Source organism: Lissotriton helveticus, chromosome 1_1 (assembly GCF_964261635.1).
Source record: "Lissotriton helveticus chromosome 1_1, aLisHel1.1, whole genome shotgun sequence".
Taxonomy (NCBI): domain Eukaryota; kingdom Metazoa; phylum Chordata; class Amphibia; order Caudata; family Salamandridae; genus Lissotriton; species Lissotriton helveticus.
This window is the reverse complement of record NC_136057.1, coordinates 327,315,869-327,338,853: the sequence shown is the minus strand read 5'-3', so window position 1 is coordinate 327,338,853 and position 22,985 is coordinate 327,315,869. Positions and strand designations below refer to the sequence as shown.

The 22,985-nt window shown below is 43.0% G+C and overlaps 1 protein-coding gene and 1 long non-coding RNA gene across 3 annotated transcripts in view; one reads left to right on the top strand and one right to left on the bottom strand.

Annotated features, from left to right (window-relative positions):
• LOC144804246 (uncharacterized) overlaps nt 1–1,199 on the top strand; it is a 467,319-nt gene extending 466,120 nt beyond the window's left edge. For both annotated transcript variants that reach the window (XR_013605503.1, XR_013605504.1), the window contains one exon: nt 926–1,199. This is a non-coding gene — a long non-coding RNA (uncharacterized LOC144804246). The remainder of the gene's footprint in view (nt 1–925) is intronic.
• LOC144803926 (estradiol 17 beta-dehydrogenase 5-like) overlaps nt 1–22,985 on the bottom strand; it is a 621,787-nt gene that overhangs the window by 289,005 nt on the left and 309,797 nt on the right. The window lies entirely within an intron of this gene.

The following is a 22,985-nucleotide window of genomic DNA, read 5'->3' as shown; positions in this document are numbered from 1 at the left end:
TCCAAGTTACTCAGAGGTATACGGCTGTTAAAACCACCCTGTCCGAAATATGTGGCTCTATGGGATGTTTCTGTTGTTTTGCGTTTTTTGGAGTCTTGGCCTTCCAACTCTTTGTTGACACGCAAACAACTCTCAGCTAAGTTGAAGATGTTGCTATGTTTGGTCTCGTGCAAATGTGTCTCCGATGTTCGGGCTCTGGACCTTGCTGGTCGTTCTTTTTCACCTGATGGTGTTACGTTTACTATCTCCAGATGCACCAAATGCAATATGTCTTCCGTGACGTATCCTTCTTTTCCACATAATCCACAACTGTGTGTGGTTCAATGCATTAAAGATTATGAGGTGAGTACTGCTCCTTTTTGACAGGATTTGCAAGGTCAGTTGTTGATTGCTTTACAAAAGCCTTTTCAGCCTCTGACTCCTGCTACGTTAGCAAGATGGGTGCGTTGGCTCATGCTGGAAGCCGGCATTGATGTTTCCATCTTTGGTGCGCATTCCGCACGGGGGGTTATGGCTTCTAAGGCTTTTTCTATGGGTGTGAGTCTACATGATATCATGAAGGCTGCTGATTGGTCTTCGGACTCTGTGTTTAAGACATTCTATTTTAAACCTATTGTTGATATTGCTTCTGTTGTGGGGGCTCAGCTTTGAACAAGCATAATCGGAGCCTCCGGTCCTGCCATAGAATTAAAAATTTGCAAACATACGTGACAAGAATTTTCAATTCTATTAAGGACACAGAGGCGAAGATTATCCCACCCAGGTTATCTGCTTGCATTTCTACTGTTTAATATTTTGCTTTGTATGCAATTGTATTATGCATTGTTTCATGTTATTTCTTGCCATTCTACCCCCCCCCCCCCTTTGGTTCTGATGTTTGATCCATTGTGGGTATGGTATATTACGGCTCTGCTTTGCTTTTCAGGTTCAGATCCTAAATGACGTGCTTGCTGTGTGTTCTTCCATCTGCCTGTTGGCCTTTGACTATTGTTCGTCCTGGAGGTTCTTCAGCTGCTGCATGCATCGCTTCTGCCTCTCCAGTGGACGGCTGCTTCGTGATGTTGTTCGTTAATCCATGGTTTCGTTTGGGACTGCGATTTTTCTTCAATTGGAGTGTTTTATTATGGACAAAGAAAGAGGATATGTTCTTCTCTATGGTTCCTTATATAGTGTGTATACTCTATGGTTACCCAGAGTATTCATGGGAAATGTAGTTGGTTTTTTCTTTACTATATTGTGATTGACTGCTGAGCATTTCTAGTAAAGAAATGAGAAAGCATAATCTTCGCCTCCGTGTCCTTAATAGAATTGAAAATTCTTGTCACGAATGTTTGCAAATTTTTAATTGAGTCTCCCCCTGTGATCTTGTCACAGACTAAATACAAGAAAGTGAACCGTATGATGACTTTGAACGTAATTTTTTTATATTCAATTACTCCATTAAATATAATTAACAAAATAGAAAGGCTCTCTTTAGGGAATGAAATATATATATATTGGTCGCAATAATACTAAAGGACGTACCCTTCAACATGGCACCAAAAGTTCCCATTAATCTTGCACTAAAATTGACAAGACCTACAGGAGGAATAAAAAATAGACAAAAAATTGAATTTTAATGTTCAGGGCCAGAAATGGTAACAAACATAGAAATAGTGTTATTAGATGCATTATAGACAGATTTATGGATGGCGTGAATAACAGTCAGCATTTGACAACATTCTCCTATTGTGTGTAGATTAAAACTGCAGTATAAAAATTTGTTTTTTGAGATCATAATCATATTTTAACAGACATATAAAAGTAAAATAAAATATTTGTATTACCAATCTACATGTGTAGGATGTTAGATAAATCTCTGCTTGTAAGTTCACCAGCTAAATGAAACAGAATCATTTAGAAGAATGTATGAGAATATGTGAGTTGAAAGGGAAGAAAATAGGATGTATAAGGAAAATAAGGAATACATGGAAGGATATGAAAAAATTGAGGAATACACAAAGTTAAAGGGTATTAAGGCAACAGGCCTACCAAGTAGAGAGTGTTTAGCGGTTAGAGAGAACAGTGGGTGATCCATTAATGGAGTAAATAGTGATGCATTGTCCAGATCAATCTCCCTGTTCAAATTTAAGGGTTTGCTGAAGAGATATGGGGTCCACTGTAGAACACCTGGTTGAAGTCTTCTGCCAAAGCTAAACCAGGATAGGAAAACAGTGTACATAAGTGTATGAAGTCACTAAACACCACACACACCTGTGGTCCCACTAGCCTGCCAGTCCTCCCACTCAGAAGAGACCCAGAGATAGACCAAAGGGCAGTACAAAGATAAGTCATTCACAGAAACAAGTAGTAGGTGCACAAGTCGTGAAGTGGTCAAGAGAAAGGCCCCAAAAATAGCCAAAGCCAGAGAGTCCTACTGATAACATAGTGAAGAAGGGACTACCAGCTAAAGTACAGGACACATTAAATAACTTAGTAGCTTTATATACGAAACCATGGACAGAGACACAGGCACTCATAATAAACATTTGTAAGAAACGGCAGGAAAAAGAAAAGAGTGAGAAAGACAAAACAGAGACAGCAGCAGTCAAATTGATCCAGCAGAAGTTGGTCAAGAGAACAGGGGGAGGACTTGCCACTGCCACTACTAAGTTAGCCACATTATCCCTGTGTGTGCCTCCTGCATGCATTCCAAAATGTCAAACATATGCCCAAGGAAAAAATAAGATGAATAGAAGAGGAGGGCGAAGAAATGTTGGTAGAAATAGATCACAAATATTTCAGAGCAGACAAACATGCAACTATTGCAGGAAGCCAGGACATTTTATCAGAGAATGAAGGTCTAAAAAGAATGATGAACGTAATTGCCAGACAAGGGCAACATTTCACCAACAATTAACAGAGCGGCATCCATCAGACAGGTGACAGAGCCTGAGACTGTGAAAGGAATGCAGAAGATCCTGGACTTGTGTAATTACATTAGACAATGGGTTTTTTGATAACAGAGTATGTTACTAGCCCCACTGTTTTTGTCTATCAAACAGACTAAAGCACAGAAAGACAGGATAACATGGACTAAAGTGATTAGAAAACATTTAGCAAGTTAAAAACAAATATAACAAATATCACCAGTGTTAGGAATACCAGACTACAATCAGGAGTTTTTCCATTTTTGCAGCTATAGTGGCCAACATTTGATGGCTATCCTCACCCAAAAGTATCTTTTAGGTCACAAGCCAATTGAATACTTAGTGGCCTACTTAATTATTTCATGAATGGCCATTACCCTTGCGAACAAGCACTAGCAATGGCAGCATTTGCAGTAAAAAAAAGTCTCCCCATTGTTGTAGGTGCACCTCTAACATTGCACGCTGAACATGCAGTATTTGCGATCATTCATGAAAGGCAAAACAACACTAACAACACAGAGAGAATCAGGCTCTAAAATAATATTATCATCACCATCCCTCAAATGGGATAGGTGCCATACAGTCATCCTTGCTACCTTCTTTGAACACCCCATTCCCAGGTAGTGTTTCATATTTTTATAGATGTTTTTTTTACAATAGATTTGGACATGGGATTAGGACACACAGGTGCAGTAGGGGTCAAAGTCATGTAACTTGACTCTTCAGAAAGATTGTAGATAACAGACCAAATAACTTTGGCACTTCATCACTTAGCCCAGGCCACTAAACTAGTAACTTTAGTGGAAGCTGTCAATTAAGGGGAAAGAAAAACAATAACAGTATACTTCAGTTCAGCCTATGTACCACAAAAGGGCACTCTAGCATCATAAGGTAGAACAGACGTGGACTGCCAAAGTCTGAAAGAAGTTCTGTCATGCACTGTCTCCTCTTGCAGGATGTGATATAAGCCTTAACACTGCCACCTGCAGTCAAGAGCATGAGTAAAAGTTGTAGGAAGTCAAATGGTGCACATAGATAGGAACAGATTTGATAGATATATATATATAGATAGATATCCACAGGGAAACCTGTAATGCCCTAAGCATTGCTACTGATAGCCATAAACCAGCTATATCTTCTTTTGCACACTGTCAGAGACACCATGTTCTTCAAAATATGCCAAGATAAAGTTTTATTCTACATACACACATGTATCATCTACCAGTAGTATTCAATAAGCCCCGCCTTTAAGGTAATAGCTTACGTAGTACCCCGACCACAAGGACCATTTAAGGAACTGCACATTGACTATATTGATATGATTGACAGATGCAATCATTATCACTATATCACTATCTCACAGTTGTATAGTCTGCTCATTCTTAAGTTAAGAAGCCGGACACTGTGTCCACTGCGATGTCAAGTCTGCTGCATATTTTCTGGTCTGTGAAGTAAATACCTGAGTGAATTGTTCCTGAGAGGGACCACGTCTGACTTTGGCATCCATGTCCTCAATATTATCTCCTCACCACCCTGTTAGGAATAACGTACAAACATTACCACTCATCATCTCCAAGGACAGCCTCTTAAAAACAAAAAAAGATTACCAATTGACTCCACATCGGATTGTGACAGGTAGAGTAGTGAATATATCTATGCCACTAAATAGACTTAAGTTGCAGATTGAGAGTGAGCCTAAATTAGTACAAATTGAAATGTCTGTCTACATTTTTAATCCAACAAAGCCGCAAAGTTCTTCTGTAATCATGTTACAAGTGTAGCTGACGCGCGCCAATGCACAGACACCCTTGCCATTGGGAACTACAATTAACATTGAGACACTTTTGCAAGTGAAAGACCCCTAAGTTCCATGGCCCCTTTCCTGTAACAGACAACAAAGCTACTGCAATGAAAGCCCACTGCCACAGACCATGGATTCATCTGACAGACTTCTGCCTCGCCCCAACCATGCCATTCATTCCTTCAGACACCGAGCAGGAGAAAGAGGGGGGAGAACAGGAGAAGCAACCAGAGAAAAGCCTCCCTCTATCATTCCAACATTAGACAACACTTCTTTCAGGTTATGTACTTCTTGTTTGTTGTTCCTTCTCCGTGCACTAATACCACAATACTTAGCCCTCGTGCATTTTTATTCCTTTGATCCTACATTTACTATTAACGCATGTGCAGAACTGTTGATAATGATACTGACCATCACCCTCTTCATATTGCTTTATTTGAGACTATGTGGTACCAGCACATGCATAGTATTGGCACATCCACGTTCAACACCAGCTGCTATGAATGCTCCCTCATCCCCCATACTGCTGCAATTGACAGATTGCATCTATCTATAGAGGTAGCCCCAACTATTACACACTGTCTCCTGCACCTCATTTTATGCAGAATAAAAGCACAGCTACAACCAACTCATGGTAGCCCTGTAGCTGCACGAGTTAAAAAAACTAGATTTGACACCAACCCTGAAGTCCTACAAGTCCTGACAGAAAAACAAGAGATAATGGAAGAGGTATCAAGAATAGAGAAGGCAGGGCAAGTGAGGGCTCACACAGAGTAGGAAAAAGGGGTTTTACACCAAGACATTTTTGGAAGGTCTTACCCATCGTCTGAATGTAGTAACTATCCTCTACCTCTAATTGTGTGAGCAGACCAGGTCTTAGCATTACGGGATCTGTATTTGCCCATAACAGATGGCAAACTGGAGCCAAGTTCACATGTAGAACAATATTAATATGAGATGGTACCAACATAAACAGTCACCTAAGATTTCATAAGATAATAGACCAATGGCACAAATTATGGGATGCAAACATACTGAGATATACATGGACAGAAATTACCACACACCCCAGAATAGCAATGAAATAACACAGTTTTCTCTTTGTTTCAGAGGAAATGGGGCAGTAATAGTGAAGAGCAACCTCAACTGCAAGATCACCACCTACAATGCTGATATGCAAGGCGGCACCTCCCGCCGGATGGTTCACTATTGGATGTGTGGGGACCAGCTCCCTCCACATTCAACCACCCCCAAACTGGAATGACCTCTGCTCCCTCATGACTCTACACACACCCTCCCTGGTTAACACAGACTATTCAATGACACAAGTGGTTATAACTAGTGTGGTGGCAGTCGTCAGGGGTTGCCTTCAGAGGGTTGAGCCAGGGGGAAGCGGAGATGGTCTGACTGGGCCCAGATGCTGTTTGCAAGCCCCTGTGAGCTCCCCTGCACTTGATTTTGAAGAAGAACTAGAATTAAAGTTGATAATGATGCCATGAAGGGGGTGCAAATAGACAATGGGACTTTGGATGGATCCTTTCAGACATTGCATAACCTACAAAAGAAAATGGTCAATGAGGGGGGTGCCCCTGATTGGTAGTTTGAGGGCTGGTTTGAGTGGGTGCTGTTCGAGATATTGGGGTTGTCTTTGGTGGTGTTATTGCTCTTGACTCGTCTTATTTTTCAGATGATGATAGCATGTTGTAAAAGGATGACAGCTAAAATGGGAGAAGCCTTTTTTGGATAGGCAAAGCGCTAAGGATGTCGAGGGATAGAGTAGTGAGCATGAGGTGACCCCCCAAGTTGATGGGAAGGTGGGAAAAATAGTTGACGAATCAACTAGAGATGGGAATGATGTAGGTAAAGAATAGGAATATTTTTAAAGACACATACACACAAGTATAAAATCCCAAACCCCAATACAAACATTTCAGATGAGGGATAGTTTTAAGCCTATGTTAGTAGTGAACTGACCTAGGCTAATACATGGACTTGCTGAAGAAGATAACTGAGGGTTCTGTAGAAATACATAGGTCAGAGTGCACATTATATTTAGGAAATACACATAAAATGTTGTATGGTCAATTTAGCTGCGCTGAAAAACATAAATAGATTATATTTTTTTGCAGGTTCAAACTTGACAGAACATCAATAGTTAGGATAGATGTCACAGAAAAGGTCATCACATCTCTATCTGTTAAACAAACATAAGACAGTAGAAAATATTTGTGCATTGAGCACAGGGTGTAAATAAGGGTGGATTCTGCCTTAGCGCAAGCCTGTTGAGAATATGTTAAAGTCAGATAGACTGTGCTGGGCCCATTGACGTCAAACAAGAGATAATCACTCACTATGCAGAAAAAACTAAAAATGTTTTTCTATGATTAGCTCACCCTTATTCTGAGAACTAAAAGAAAATCCCACAGATGGCTTCTGCTAAACCTGGGCATGTACATAATCCTTGGAAATATTTAAGCGTTTTGGCACTATCTTATCTGCCCAGCTTGCTATTTGCATCATTTAGGAGAGGTTCCATCATGAGCATCATTTGGGCTGTGCTCATGACGGAACCGCTCTGTCATGGCACCCACCCATGGGGAAGCGCTGGCGCTCCCCCCATCGGCAGCCCAACATTGTGCCTCAAAGGGGGATGGCAGCAGAAGAGCTTCCGCTGCCACCCCGACTGCCCCCTTTGCGATCCCCTGATGTCAGCGCGCATAGCGCGCGCCTATGTCATCAGGAAGTGATGGGACGCCTGGAAGCCATTTGCTTTCAGGTGTCCCAAGGAGGAGGGTGAGTGTTTGTGCTCCAGTGGCGCGGGGGGCAGATCCACAAGCCTTGAGGAATCAGGGGAGAGGAAACAGTGTTTCCTCTCCCCTGATGTCTCAATGCAGGGCATTCCTGCTGCACGATCCCGCACAGGGTCACAATCGTGCAGCAGGAATGCCCCAATAGACACCAGGGATGTCTTTTTGGTGGAAAGGAAGCAACTCCTTGGGCAAAGGTCGCTTCCTATGGGGGCAAATTAATTTTAAGACTTTCCTCCCCCACCCCCCCGGAACAGATCGGCTGATTTTTTGGCTGTTTCCGACCCCAGGGGGGTAGAAAAATCCACTAGAGCCAGGGAATTGTTTTTGTATTAAATTGGAAGCGACCCCTTGGGCAAGGGTCGCATCCATGGGCCATATTTGTTTTAAAAGTATATTCTGCAATTAATTTTTTTATTTGGTCATTCCAGGGGGGGGCAGAAAACCCCTCTAGAAACCAGGGAGTTTTTCAATTTTTAAATGGAAGCGACCCTCTCGGCAAGGGTCGCTTCCTATGGGGGACAATTATTTGTAAGACTTTTCTGCCTCCCCTAGGGACAGATCCCCCAATTTTTTGGGGGCATTTCAGGGCCCAGGGAGGGCAGAAAAGCCCACTAGAGCCAGGAATTTTTTTTTATTAAATTGGAAGCGACCCCTTGGGCAAGAGTCCCTTTCAGGGGCCATATTTTTTTAAAGTATAGTCTGCCCCCCTGGGGCAGATCAGTTTATTTATTTGGCCTTTCTGCCCCCGGGGGGGGGGGAAGAAAACCCCACTAGACACCAGGGAGTGGTTTAAATTTTAAATGGAAGCGACCCCTTGGGCAAGGGTCGTTTCCTTATGGGCCTAAATAGTTTTTATGCCCTTTCTGCCCCCCCCCCCCCGGGGACAGATCACCTGCATTTTTTGGCATTTCTGGCCCGGGGGAGGAGGGGGGGGTATTTTGCTGTCTTGTGAGTAATTGGTTTTGTTTGTTTCTTTCTAGTGGGAAATCGTTTTTGCTGTCTCTCTGTAGAGTAGGTGCTGGTGAGTGTAGCTGTCTCTTGCAAGTGAATCGTATAGTTTTTGAGTATATAGATCTTTGTGATAAAGGCACACTTTTTTTTACTTACTTATTTTGCACAGTGTTGGTTGTTTTTGATTAGTTTGTGCAGTCGCCTTTCTTAGAAAGGATAATGGCTAGCCGTAAGATTACTGCTCAGCAGGTTGTTGGTATGCTTTTTGAGTCTCCCTCTGAACATGTTTCAGAGACTGACTCTGCATCTGAGGCAGAGGAGGGAGGGGAAGATTCAGGCAGTGAGTTTTCTCTACACATGGAATCATCAGATGATGAAGCTACTCTCAGTGCGGATGAAGCGACTCTTAGTGTGGATGAAGTGCGTGTTTTGGAGGAGGACATAGATGTGCCGATAGTGCAGCAAGAAGCCACAACTTTCCCACACAAAAATGTGTGAAAAAAGCTAAATTTCATGTTTGCAGGGGATTCTGGATAAGAAAACGTTGGGGGATCCATGCAAGCCATACCTCCCTGGAATCCCCCCTTGCAAAACCAGGAAGTTTTGGGATAGGCAACTTTGATGTCACCTCAATACGTTTTGGACCCTTGCCTGTCGCGGGTACTTGGGCCTCCCACACAAGGGAGGCACCATTTTTCTCAAGAGACCTGGGGGAACGCTGGGTGGTAGGACATTTGTGTAAGCCTAGTGATGCCACAACTTTCCCACACAAAAATGCGTGAAAAAAGTGATTTTTCCAGCTAAATTTCAGGTTTGCAGGGGGTTCTGGGTAAGATAAACGTTAGAAGATCCACGCAAGCCATACCTCCCTGTAATCTCCCGGGTTTCTAGTTTTCTGAAATGTGTGGGTTTGGTAGGTTTCCCTAGGTAGCTGCCGAGCCCCGACCAAAAAGTCATGGGACTCCCCTTGCAAAACCGGGTCGTTTTGTGATAGGCCATTTTGATGTTGCCTCAATATGTTTTGGGCCCTTGCCTGTTGCTGGTACTTGGGCCTCCCACGCAAGGGAGGCACCATTTTTATCAGGAGACCTGGGGGAACGCTGGGTGGTAGGAAATTTGTGTTAGCCCGGTGATGCCACAACTTTCCCACACAAAAATGTGTGAAAAAAGTGATTTTTCCAGCTAAATTTCATGTTTGCAGGGAATTCTGGTTAAGAAAACTTTGTGGGGGATCCACGCAAGCCATACCTCCCTGGAATTCCCTGGGTGTCTAGTTTTCAGAATTGTTTGGGTGTGGTAGGTAGCCCTAGGTGGCCGCCGAGGCCCGGGCCAAAACTTCATGGGACCCCCATTGCAAAGCCAGGTCGTTTTGTGATAGGCAATTTTGTTGTCGCCTCAATATGTTTTGGGCCCTTGCCTGTCGCGGGTACTTGGGCCTCCCACACGAGTGAGGCACCATTTTTATCGGGAGACCTGGGGGAACACTGGGTGGTAGGAAATTTGTGTCAGATGATGCCACAACTTTCCCCCACAAAAATGACCCACCCCCGCAAGTAAGGTACCATTTTTCTTGAAAGACTTTAGGGAACTCGGGGTGGGTGGAATTTTGTGAATCCACGCAGATTCCAGAACTTTCCACCACAGAAATGTGCAAAAAATGTGCTTTTTTGACAATGTTTAAGGTTTGCAAGGGATTCTGGGTAACCAAACCTGGTGAAAGCCCGTCAAGTTACCACATCCTGGATTCCCCTGGGTGTCTAGTTTTCAAAAATGTATAGGTTTGCTAGGTTTCCCTAGGTGCTGGCAGAGCTAGGGTTCAAAAACTACAGCTAGGCATTTTGCCAAAAAAGGTTCATTTTTCTCTGTGAACTTGAGGTGTGTCCATGCCGCGTTTTGCGCCATTTCCTGTTGCGGGTACTAGGCCTACCCACACAAGTGAGGTACTAATACTCTTGGAAGACTTTTGGGAACATAGGGTGGGTAGAAATTTGTGAATCAAAGCAGATTCCAATACTTTTCACCACAGAAATGTGCGAAAAATGTGTTTGTTTTGACCATTTTTTATGTTTGCAAGGGATTCTGGGTAACGAACCTGGTGGGAGCCACTCAAGTCACACCATCCTGGATTCCCCTGGGTGTCTAGTTTTCAACAATGTATAGGTTTACTAAGTTTCCCTAGGTTGCGGCAGAACTAGGGTTCAACAACTACACCTCGGCACTTTGCCAAAAAAGGCTCATTTTTCACTGTTAAATTGTGGTGTGTCCACGTTGCATTATGCGCTGTTTCCTGTCATGGGCACTAGGCCTAACACACTAGTGAGGTGCCATTTTTCTCAGAAGACTTTGGGGAACGCGGGGTCGGTGGAAATTTGTGGGTCCACGCAGATTCCAGAACTTTCCACCACAGAAATGTGAGGAAAATGTGGTTTGTTTGACAATTGTTTAGGTTTGCAAGGGATCTGGGTAACAGAACCTGGTGAGAGCCAGTTAATTCACCCCATCCTGGATTTCCCTGGGTGTCTAGTTTTAAAAAATGTATAGGTTTGCTAGGTTATCCTAGGTGCCGGCAGAGCTAGGGTTAAAAAAACTACAGCTAGGCACTTGCCAAAAAAGGGTCATTTTTCACTGTGAAATTGTGGGGTGTCCACATTGTGTTTTGCGGCGTTTCCTGTCGCGGGCACTAGGCTTACCTACACTAGTTAGGTACCATTGTTCTTGAAAGACTTTGGGGAACGCGGGGTGGGTGGAAATTTGTGGATCCACGCAGATTCCAGAACTTTTCACCACAGAAATGTCAGGAAAATGTGGATTTTTTGACCATTCTTTAGGTCTGCAAAAGATTCTGGGTAACAGAACCTGGTGAGAGGCAGTCAATTCAACCCATCCTGTATTTCCCTGGGTGTCTAGTTTTCAACACTGTATAGGTTTTCTAGGGTTCCCTAGGTGCCGGCAGAGCTAGGGTTCAAAAACTACAGCCGGAAGACTTTGGGAAACGCAGGGTAGGTGAAAATTTGTGGATCCACACAGATTCCAGAACTTTCCTCCACAAAAATGTAAGAAAAGTTTGATTTTTTCAATCTTTTAGGTTTGCAAGGCATTCTGGGTAACAGAACCTGGTGAGAGCCAGTCAACTCATTCCATCCTAGATTCCCCTGGGTGTCTAGTTGTCAAAAATGTATAGGTGTGCTAGGTTTCCCTTGGTGCCAGCAGAGCTAGGGCTCAAAAACTAAAGGTAGGCACTTTGCCAAAAAAGGCACATTTTTCACTGTGAAATTGTGGTGTGTCCACATTACGTTTAGCACCGTTTCCTGTCGTAGGCACTAGGCCTACCCACACAAGTGAGGTACCATTTTCGTCTGAAGACTTTGGGGAATGCGGGGTGGGTAGAAATTTGTGGATCCACACAGATTCCAGAACTTTCCACCACAGAAATGTGAGGAAAATGTGTTTTTTTGGGATAATTTTTTAGGTTTGAAAGAGAATCTGGGAAACAGAACCTGGTGAAAGCCACTCAAGTCACCCCATCATGGATTCCCCTGGGTGTCTAGGTTTAATAAATGTAGAAGTTTAATAGGTTTCCATTGGTGCCGGCAGAGCTAGGGTTAAAAAACTACAGCTAGGCACTTTGCCAAAAAAGGTAAATCTTTCACTGTAAAATTGTGGTGTGTCCACATTGCGTTTAGCACCGTTTCCTCTCGTAGGCACTAGGTCTACCCACACAAGTGAGGTACAATTTTTCTCTGAAGACTTTGGGGAATGCGGGGTGGGTGGAAATTTGTGGATCCACAGAGCATCCAGAACTTTCCACCACAGAGAGGAAAATGTATTTTTTTGGATTATTTTTTAGGTTTGAAAGAGATTCTGGGAAACAGAACCTGGTGAGAGGCAGTCAAGTCAGCCCATCCTTGATTTCCCTGGGTATTTAGTTTTAAAAAATGTATATGCTTGCTAGGTTTCCATAGGTGCTGGCAGAGCTAGGGTTTAAAAACTAGAGCTAGGCACTGTGCCAAAAAAGGTTAACTTTTCACTGTGAAATTGTGGTGTGTCCACGATGTGTTTTGCACCATTTCCTGTCACAGGCACTAGGCCTACCCACACAAGTGAAGTAACATTTTTTTTTTAAGACTTTGGGGAACACGGGGTAGGTGTACATTTGTGGATCCTGGCAGTTTCCAGAACTTTCCACCACAGAAATGTGCGAAAAATGTGTTTGTTTTGACAATTTTTTAGGTTTGCAAGGGATTCTGGGTAACAGAACCTGGTGAGAGCCACTCAAGTCACACCATCCTGGATTCCCTTGGGTGTCTAGCTTTCTTTTTTTTTTTGTTGCAATTTTATTGTTTTATTGCAAGTTGATCAGGTTACAAGCATATACAAAAAACAACAAAAAAAGGAAAAACAGTAGAGAATGCTTCATATATACAACAGGCATTGAATGAAAGAAAAAGCAAAGAAAATACAATAACAAAAAAAAGATTATACATTAAATAAGCGACAGTTATTAACTCACAAAGCTAATTAATTAGACTGCTGACCCACCTTCCCCCTCCATCCATCGCTCTACCGGTTCCCAAATTTTAATTCCCATTGCCCTTCTTTTACGTCCTTTCGTTCTATATATAGCTCGTTCCACAATATACCTTGCCAACAGACGCCCTCTCCAAGAAGAAAAGGAGGGTGGGTCTGGACTAATTCAATCTTGCGTCACACATGAGCGAAAAATCCCAACTGAGATAAATAACAGCTTTTTGTGATCGTCTATCATGGATGTAGAGGAGATTCCTATCAGAACAAGCTCTGATGTAAGTATTACAGGAATTCCAAGTATCAAGGAGAGAAAATGTTGAATTTCTGAAAGAATTCTGCTTAGATGTGGACATAAAAAGAACATGTGTACAATGTCCGCTGCATGCAAACCACATCTATTGCAAGCAGTGCCAGCTGAAGAGCCCCATTTTGAGATTTTGGCTGGCGTATAATAAAGATCATATAGCACCATGTAATGTTGGGTTCTACTCCTTCCTGAAAGCAGAATAGAGTTGGACAAGTGGATGGATTCCTCCATCTTAATTGAGTTCGATCCCAATTTCTCAGCCCAAAGATTTTGTCTAAACAGTAAATCATCTGAGTGTTGGGATAACAGCTGATTGTAAAAATAGCCAATTTTCCTTCTTTGATACATAGAGTCAATCAAAGGAATTAGTTGTAGCGATGTACGTTCTTGCTCTCATAATGTATTAAAATAACTGTGCCACTGTAGGTATTTAAAATAGTCAGCATTCGTGAGTTTAAATTTAGTTTGAAGTTCAGTAAATGATAAGAGTTTATTATCCTGTAGAAGATCACTGAGCTGGGTAATACCACAGTTGCGCCATCTTTTCATGGTACTGTCTGTACCCACGAATGGAAAAATATGAAGGGAAGTCAAAGGAGTGTATCTCGTGATTCTAGGGATATTGAAAATTCGTTTAATGGATTTCCAAGCCCTAAAAGCAGCTTTTAAGATTTTAAATTTCGTTCTTTTGTAGTAACTGGGCTCAACAAATTTTAATAAACAGCCCTTAGCCTCTGTCCCTAGAACCAATTCATAAATAGATGGGGAGTGGGAATCGTATCGGAGCCTTATCGCTGATTATTAAGGGAGAAATGAACTGCAGTACTGATGATAAGTAATAATAAAAAAAGTATGGTATGGCCCAACCCCCCCTATCCTTTGGAATTATCATTTTTTGATAGTCTCTTCGATGTCGTTTATACCCCTAGAGAAATCTTCTTGTCATTTTCTCCAACTGTTTAAAAATAGGCATAGGGAATTCTAGAGGAATACAACGAAATAAATATAAAAATTTTGGGAGAATCGTCATCTTCATAACGTTATTTCTACCATATAAAGAAAGGTGAAGGTGATTGATGCGCTCAAGTAGAATATTAGATTTCCTTATCATAGGTACAATGTTTATTTCGGGAATTTGTGAGACTGGTGAAGTGATCTTAATACCCAGATATGTCGCAATGGGAACTATATTACTAAGTAGTGGGGGGTTTTGGCCGGTAAATACAATTTGTGTCTTAGCCATATTTAATTTATAGCCGAGAAGGCACCAAATTGATTAGCCAGATCTTTGGGATTGCTTTAGCTATATCTGTGGTAAGGACAACCACATCGTCAGCATATGCTAGTGCCCTATAATGTGTGCCTGCCGCTACTACAGGTGTAATATCATGCTCATGGTTTAGTTTATTTAGAAAAACATCAATGTAGATTGCAAATAGCAACGGAGAGGCAGGGCACCCCTGCCTGGTACCTCGGCAAATGGGAAACATGGTTGACTTATTTACTCCAATTTTAATAGATGAGGTAGGAGTGTTATACAGAGCTTTCAGTGCTCTTATCATACCTGGTCCAAACCCTTTAAATAATAGTAAATCCCAAAGATATGGCCAGGCCACTCGGTCAAACGCCTTTTCAGCATCTAAAAGAGTAACCCCCACAGAAATGTTTGTACCTTCTGCCCAATCAAGCAAGGCGATTACTCGACGAACGTGATCGGTGGTATCCCTTTTGGGTATAAACCCATGTTGCCATCGAGATATTATAGTAGGAATTATCGTAGACAGGCGAGTTGCTAAAATTTTAGAAAAGACTTTGCTGTCGGCATTTATAAGCGATATCGGCCTGTAGGAGGCCGGATCAGAAGGAGGTTTATCCTTTTTTATAAATGCCATGATGGTCGATTCGGCCCATGATGGAGGGGTATCACCTTTCTGTGCTATCAAGAATGTTGTCAGCAAGTCTTGTTTTAGCACGTTCCTAAACATCCGGTAGAATTCTAATGGAATCCCGTCTGGTCCCATGGCTTTACCAATAGCAAGAGATAGAAGCGCAGAATTTATCTCTTCCCAAGTGATGTCCTGTTCTAAAAACTGGGTCTGATCTAAAGAGAGCTTGGATATATTATCATTTTGAATGAAATTTAAAAATGATTCACTAGAATAGTTTAAGGTATCTTGAGCGTATAGCTTGAGGTAGAATTGTCGAAAGACCTCTAAAATTTCATCAGGTTTAGTATGTATCTGACCAAGCTCATCTTTGATTGAGCCAATAAAAGTTGATGCCACCTTTTGTATCTTCTTTTTAGCCAGAACTTTTCCAGATTGTTCTCCCATCTCGAATATCTGTGCTCTCATGATTGCGGATTGTTCAGCCAGTTTAGCTGCAAAAGCTTCATAAAGTTTTGCTTTATGAATAGCTAATGAAGATTTTATGGGTTCGGTATCCTGATTATTCTTTATAGCATTTGTCAGTTTCTCTTCCCAACCTCGAACTACTTTGTATAGATGGTCCATTTTATCACAAATAGTTTTTTGTTTATTGATTGAATATGAAAGAGTCTCTCCTCTCACACCCGCTTTAAAAGCGTCCCATACAATTTTAGAAGGGGCGCTTCCCCTGTTAAATTCAAAGAATTCCATAATCCACTTGCCCATATATTCTATGTATTTTGGGTCCGCCAGCAGTTTCCGATCAAATGACCACTGGTTAAAGTTAGTACAAGGATAGACTTTTAGCTCTATCATGATTGGGTTATGATCCGATATTACTCGGGGAAATATCTCAAATATAGTATTATCAATGAGGGAGGATTCAATAAAAAAATAATTCAACCGCCCCATCTTCTGATGAGGAGCGGAAAAAAAAGTATAATCAGGTGATATAGGATTCTTAACGAATGCTACATCGAACAGGCCATATTCTTTTATTAAACCTTTTAAAGCTTTGTAAGTCTTTTTCTTTAACCCCGTATAGTCGGCACTGCCATAGAGATCCAGGCCCCCATACAGATGGATATTAAAGTCGCCACAGAATATCAAGGGAGATGGCCATTGCGCTAGTTCTAAATTTAGAAAATTCAGAATTTCAGGATCATCTGTATTAGGAGCATAAATTGAGCAAATGGTGTAGGTTTTATTATCAATGTTGAGTTCCAAGATAATCCATCTGCCACATGGATCAACCTTACTGCGCTTAAGAGAGCCCAGCCCTCTTCTCATAAGTATTGCCATCCCTCCCTTTTGTGGTGGTTCCTTGACGTGTGCAGGCCAATAGATGCATGCCTAGATCATTAAAGCAATGCCGATCATTCCAGGTCAAGTGCGATTCTTGTATACATAAAAGGTCTATTCGCATGGACTGTATCATCTGTGCACAGACCCCCCTCTTCTTTTTGTTATTTAACCCACACAGATTCCATGAACAAATCCTTAGTTTCCCCAACATTTCATTTTGATAGGATACTCCCCAAAATAGAAACCAAGACCATTAGAACCAAAAATAGTACACATCATTCCTTCTTGAAATTTCCAATGACATATATCAACAAGCTGGGATTTGTGATTAGATTTCATATTCATTATCAAAAAAGCTGCCACATCAAACAATATATTCTCTACTTTAATTTTGAAAAATATGCTCTTCACCTGATCAATCTCACACCCTTCCCCTCCCCTTCCCTCCCTCTTAGCCCCACCCCTCCTCCACCCCCACCCCCACCCAAAGAAAGGCAAAGGGACTAAAAAGTCCCTCATCTTGATGATGTTGTGAGATGCAACTTGTGTGACTCGCCACTAGACTACACTAAGACAACCAGGTATATGTGGCCTCCATCGTCCAAGAAAAGTGAATTAATATGTGAGAAATACAAAAAAGAAAAAAATAGACGTGAAGGAACTTGACTAATGAGTGATAGCACTATCTAAGACAATCATTGCTGCTAGATATTCCATAGAGGAGAAAATATTAGTAGATAGGGTCTAAATTGAATCATATCGATGTGAGCAACTCTTTGGCTGCCCCCTCTGATGTTAAGAAATATGTTCTCTCCTTGAAGATAACCTTCAGTTTAGCGGGGTTAAGGAGGTAGGCCTGGGCTCCCTTTGCTTGGAACGATGGAATCAGCTGTCGAAGTTGCCATCTAAGTTGTACAGTAGAGTGGCAATAATCAGGGCGGACAAAGAACTCCAGGCCCTTCCCCCTACGCTTTCTATCTGGCCTAGCTAGATCGTAAAGAGCTTCCCTTGCCAAAAAGTTATTTAAACAAATAAGAATAGCCCTGGGCTTAGCATTAGAGTCGCTTCTAGGATGTTTTTGAAAAGGGAATCTGTGCGCCCTTTGAAGTTCTATATCCCATTTCCACTGGATAAGCTCTGGGAAGGCTTCGGTAAAGAGATCTACTACAAATTTTCTAATATCTCCCCCCTCGCTATCTTCAGGAATACCTAAGATACGCAGGTTATTCCTGCGTGACCTATTTTCAAAATCGACAAGCTTCCAATTAATCTCCTCTTTTAGCCCCTCTAGTGATGACAACTGTTTGTTCTGATGAGTCATTCAGTCCTCGATTGCTGAGATCCGGGCTTCTGCTTCTACCACTCTAGCGGATACCTCACTACAGGTTTTGCCAACTCGTCGGAGATTATTTTGAAGGCGACGAACTGCACCTTGAGTGCGTACGTTCTCAGTTCTAGTCTCTTCACGGTGCTGAAGCATGACTTGGTATAAGGTATTTATTATTATTTCAGATGTCGCAGGAGTCTCAGACATTGATACCAAGGAGGTAGGAGACAGCTCAATGGAGGGACCTTGGATTGTAAGAACCGTGTGTTCCTCGTCGCTCCAATCAGGTCGTTCGGAGGATTTATCACAGTCAAAGTCAGAATCCTGGGGGGAGCTATACATACTCTTCCCACTCTCATCGTCCCCCCACTCACCGCCTCCTTCTTCAGCTCCATCCTCATTGCAGCTACCAGCTTCCAGCGCATTTGATAAATCTGACATTGAATAAAATTGTCCTGCCGAGTCAATGGATTCCGCTTCTACCCGCAGATTAGCCGCTTCGATAGTCTCCAATGCATCTTGGAGAATGATATCAGGGGATGAAGCCCCCTCTGACTGTGCCTGCTGTACCTGCTGTGCAAGTGGTATAGCATTGTCAGCCAAACCAGTTATGAGAATTGAAGAATTTTTATGAGCCAGGGTAGTTTGTTGTTGAATTAACGGCTGCTCGAGCTGTTCAGACTGTTCGAACTGTCCGGGCTGTTCAGAAGTTTCTCCTTGCTCCCCTTTTCCTTTATTGGTACTTTTATTTACTTTTCTGAACATGCCGTGGATTTTCGGAGTCGTGCTGGAACTGGCACTCCTAGTCTCAGAATGCACCGGTGGAGTTTGCGCTTGGTTCCGGGCTGGAGCGTTCATTACCGATGATCCTAAACCACCTCCAAGTGGTGTTTTGCCCTGGATTACGTTTCCATCAGTTTTGTCTTTTTGAATACTCTGAGCCGCTAGTGGTGCAACAGCTCCTCGGGTCTGAGCCGTGTCCTGAACTGCCGCGGCTGTCGCGGCACGGGTCTTGGGTTTTGGCTGTTTCGGCATGCTGTGCTGAGCGCGTTGGGCGTTGCAGTCCACCGCCGCCGCCGTGGTATGAAATCGGCTATCCAACTTAGAAGCGCCGCAGGTGAGACTCCGGACGGGAAACTCACAGAGGCCGGATGCGCCTCCTCTCCTCGCGGGTCGCCGCCGCCAAGCCGCCAGAAGCGAGCAGTGAAGATTCCGATATAAATCTCTCCGCATCCCCGGCTCAACCGTATGTATACAGTTTCACCGAAAGAACAAGCTTGCTAGCAGATCAAACAGGTGAGAAATGTAGATAGTGGCGAGACCGCTTCCGCTGCTCCTCACACGGACGTCCTCGCGTCCGCCATCTTGCCTGCCCGCGTTAGTTGAATCTCACGTAAGACCTGCCAGTTATGCCTCCACCTTGGTTGTCTAGTTTTCAACAATGTATAGGTTTACTAGGTTTCCCTAGGTTCCGGCAGAACTAGGGTTCAACAACTACACCTAGGCACTTTGCCAAAAAAGGCTCATTTTTCACAGTGAAATTGTGGTGTATCCACGTAGCGTTTTGCGCTGTTTCTTGTCGTGGGCACTAGGCCTAACACACTAGTGAGGTGCCATTTTTCTCAGAAGACTTTGGGGAACGCGGGGTGGGTGGAAATTTGTGGATCCACGCAGATTACAGAACTTTCCACCACAGAAATGTGAGGAAAATGTGGTGTGTTTGACAATTGTTTAGGTTTGCAAGGGATTCTGGGTAATAGAACCTGGTGAGAGCCAGTCAATTCACCCCATCCTGGATTTCCCTGGGTGTCCAGTTTTAAAAAAATTTATAGGTTTGCTAGGTTATCCTAGGTGCCGGCAGAGCTAGGGTTAAAAAAACTACAGCTAGGCACTTGCCAAAAAAGGGTCATTTTTCACTGTAAAATTGTGGGGTGTCCACATTGTGTTTTGCGGCGTTTCCTGTCACGGGCACTAGGTCTACCCTCACAAGTGAGGTACCATTTTTCTCGGAAGACTTTGGGAAACACAGGGTGGGTAGAAATGTGTGGATCCATGCACATTCCAGAACTTTCCACCACAGAAATATGAGGAAAATGTGGGTTTTTGGACAATTTATTAGGTTTGCAATGGATTCTGGGTAACAGAACCTGGTGAAAGCCACTTAAGTCACCCCATCCTGGATTCCCCTGGCTGTCTAGATTTCAACAATGTATAGGTTTAATAGGTTTCTCTAGGTGCCGGCAGAGCAAGGGTTAAAAACTACACCTAGGCACTTTGCCAAAAAAGACTCTTTTTTTTCACTGTTAAATTGGTGTGTCCACGTTGTGTTTTGTGCCGTTTCCTGTCGCGGGCACTAGGCTTACCTACACTAGTTAGGTACCATTTTTCTCGAAAGACTTTGGGGAACGCGGGGTGGGTGGAAATTTATGGATCCACGCAGATTCCAGAACTTTCCACCACAGAAATGTCAGGAAAATGTGGATTTTTTGACCATTTTTTAGCTTTACAAAAGATTCTGGGTAACAGAACCTGGTCAGAGGCAGTCAATTCACCCCATCCTGGATTTCCCTGGGTGTCTAGTTTTCAACACTGTATAGGTTTTCTAGGTTTCCCTAGGTGCCGGCAGAGCTAGGGTGCAAAAACTACAGCCAGGCACTTTGCCAAAAAAGGGTAATTATTTACCCTGAAATTGTGGTGTGTCCATGTTGCGTTTTGTGCCGTTTCCTGTCACGGGAACTAGGCCTACCCACACAAGTGAGGTACCATTTTTCACGGAAGACTTTGGGAAACGCGGGGTGGGTGAAAATTTGTGGATCCACGCAGATTCCAGAACTTTCCTCCACAAAAATGTAAGAAAAGTTTGATTTTTTCAATCTTTTAGGTTTGCAAGGGATTCTGGGTAACAGAACCTGGTGAGAGCCAGTCAACTTATTCCATCCTAGATTCCCCTGGGTGTCTAGTTTTCAAAAATGTATAGGTTTGCTAGGTTTCCCTTGGTGCAAGCAGAGCTAGGGCTCAAAAACTAAAGGTAGGCACTTTGCCAAAAAAGGCACATTTTTCACTGTGAAATTGTGGTGTGTCCACATTACGTTTAGCACCGTTTCCTGTCGTAGGCACTAGGCCTGCCCACACAAGTGAGGTACCATTTTCGTTTGAAGACTTTGGGGAATGCGGGGTGGGTAGAAATTTGTGGATCCACACAGATTCCAGAACTTTCCACCACAGAAATGTGAGGAAAATGTGTTTTTTGGGATAATTCTTTAGGTTTGAAAGAGATTCTGGGAAACAGAACCTGGTGAAAGCCACTCAAGTCACCCCATCATGGATTCCCCTGGGTGTCTAGTTTTAATAAATGTATAAGTTTAATAGGTTTCCATTTGTGCCGGCAGAGCTAGGGTTAAAAAACTACAGCTAGGCACTTTGCCAAAAAAGGTAAATCTTTCACTGTAAAATTGTGGTGTGTCCACGTTGCGCTTAGCACCGTTTCCTGTCGGAGGCACTAGGTCTACCCACACAAGTGAGGTACCATTTTTCTCTGAAGACTTTGGGGAATGCGGGGTGGGTGGAAATTTGTGGATCCATAGAGCTTCCAGAACTTTCCACCACAGAAATGTGAGGAAAATGTGTTTTTTTGGATTATTTTTTAGCTTTGAAAGAGATTCTGGGAAACAGAACCTGGTGAGAGGCAGTCAAGTCACCCCATCCTTGATTTCCCTGGGTATTTAGTTTAAAAAAATGTATAGGTTTGCTAGGTTTCCATAGGTGCTGGCAGAGCTAGAGTTTAAAAACTAGAGCTAGGCACTGTGCCAAAAAAGGTTCATTTTTCACTGTGAAATTGTGGTGTGTCCACGTTGTGTTTTGCGCCATTTCCTGTCACAGGCACTAGGCCTACCCACACAAGTGAGGTAACATTTTTTTTTGAAGACTTTGGGGAACACGGGGTAGGTGTAAATTTATGGATCTTGGCAGTTTCCAGAACTTTCCACCACAGAAATGTGCGAAAAATGTGTTTGTTTTGACAATTTCTTAGGTTTGCAAGGGATTCTGGGTAACAGAACCTGGTGAGAGCCACACAAGTCACACCATCCTGGATTCCCTTGGGTGTCTAGTTTAAAAAAATGTATAGGTTTGCTAGGTTATCCTAGGTGCCGGCAGAGCTAGGGTTAAAAAACTACAGCTAGGCACTTTGCCAAAAAAGGGTCATTTTTCACTGTAAAATTGTGGTGTGTCCACATTGTGTTTTGTGGCGTTTCCTGTCATAGGCACTAGGCCTACCCACACAAGTGAGGTACCATTCTTCTCGGAAGACTTTGGGAACCACAGGGTGGGTAGAAATGTGTGGATCCATGCACATTCCAGAACTTTCCAACACAAAAATATGAGGAAAATGTGGGTTTTTGGACAATTTATTAGGTTTGCAATGGATTCGCGGTAACAGAACCTGGTGAAAGCCACTTAAGTCACCCCATCCTGGATTCCCGTGGCTGTCTAGTTTTCAACAATGAATAGGTTTAATAGGTTTCCCTAGGTGCCGGCAGAGCTAGGGTTCAAAAACTACACCTAGGCACTTTGCCAAAAAAGGCAAATTTTTCACTGTGAAATTGGTGTGTCCACGTTGCGTTTTGTGCCGTTTCCTGTCGCGGGCACTAGGCTTACCTACACTATTTAGGTACCATTTTTCTTGAAAGACGTTGGGGAACGCGGGGTGGGTGGAAATTTGTGGATCCATGCAGATTCCAGAACTTTCCACCACAGAAATGTCAGGAAAATGTGGATTTTTTGACAATTTTTTAGGTTTGCAAAAGATTCTGGGTAACAGAACCTGGTGAGAGCCAGTCAATTCACCCCATCCTGGATTTCCCTGGATGTCTAGTTTTCAAAACTGTATAGGTTTGCTAGGTTTCCCTAGGTGCCGGCAGAGCTAGGGTTAAAAAACTACAGCTAGGCACTTTGCCAAAAAAGGGTAATTATTCACCGTGAAATTGTGGTGTGTCCACGTTGCGTTTTGTGCGTTTCCTGTCATGGGAACTAGGCCTACCCACACAAGTGAGGTACCAATTTTCACGGAAGACTTTGGGAAACGCGGGGTGGGTGGAAATTTGTGGATCCACACAGATTCC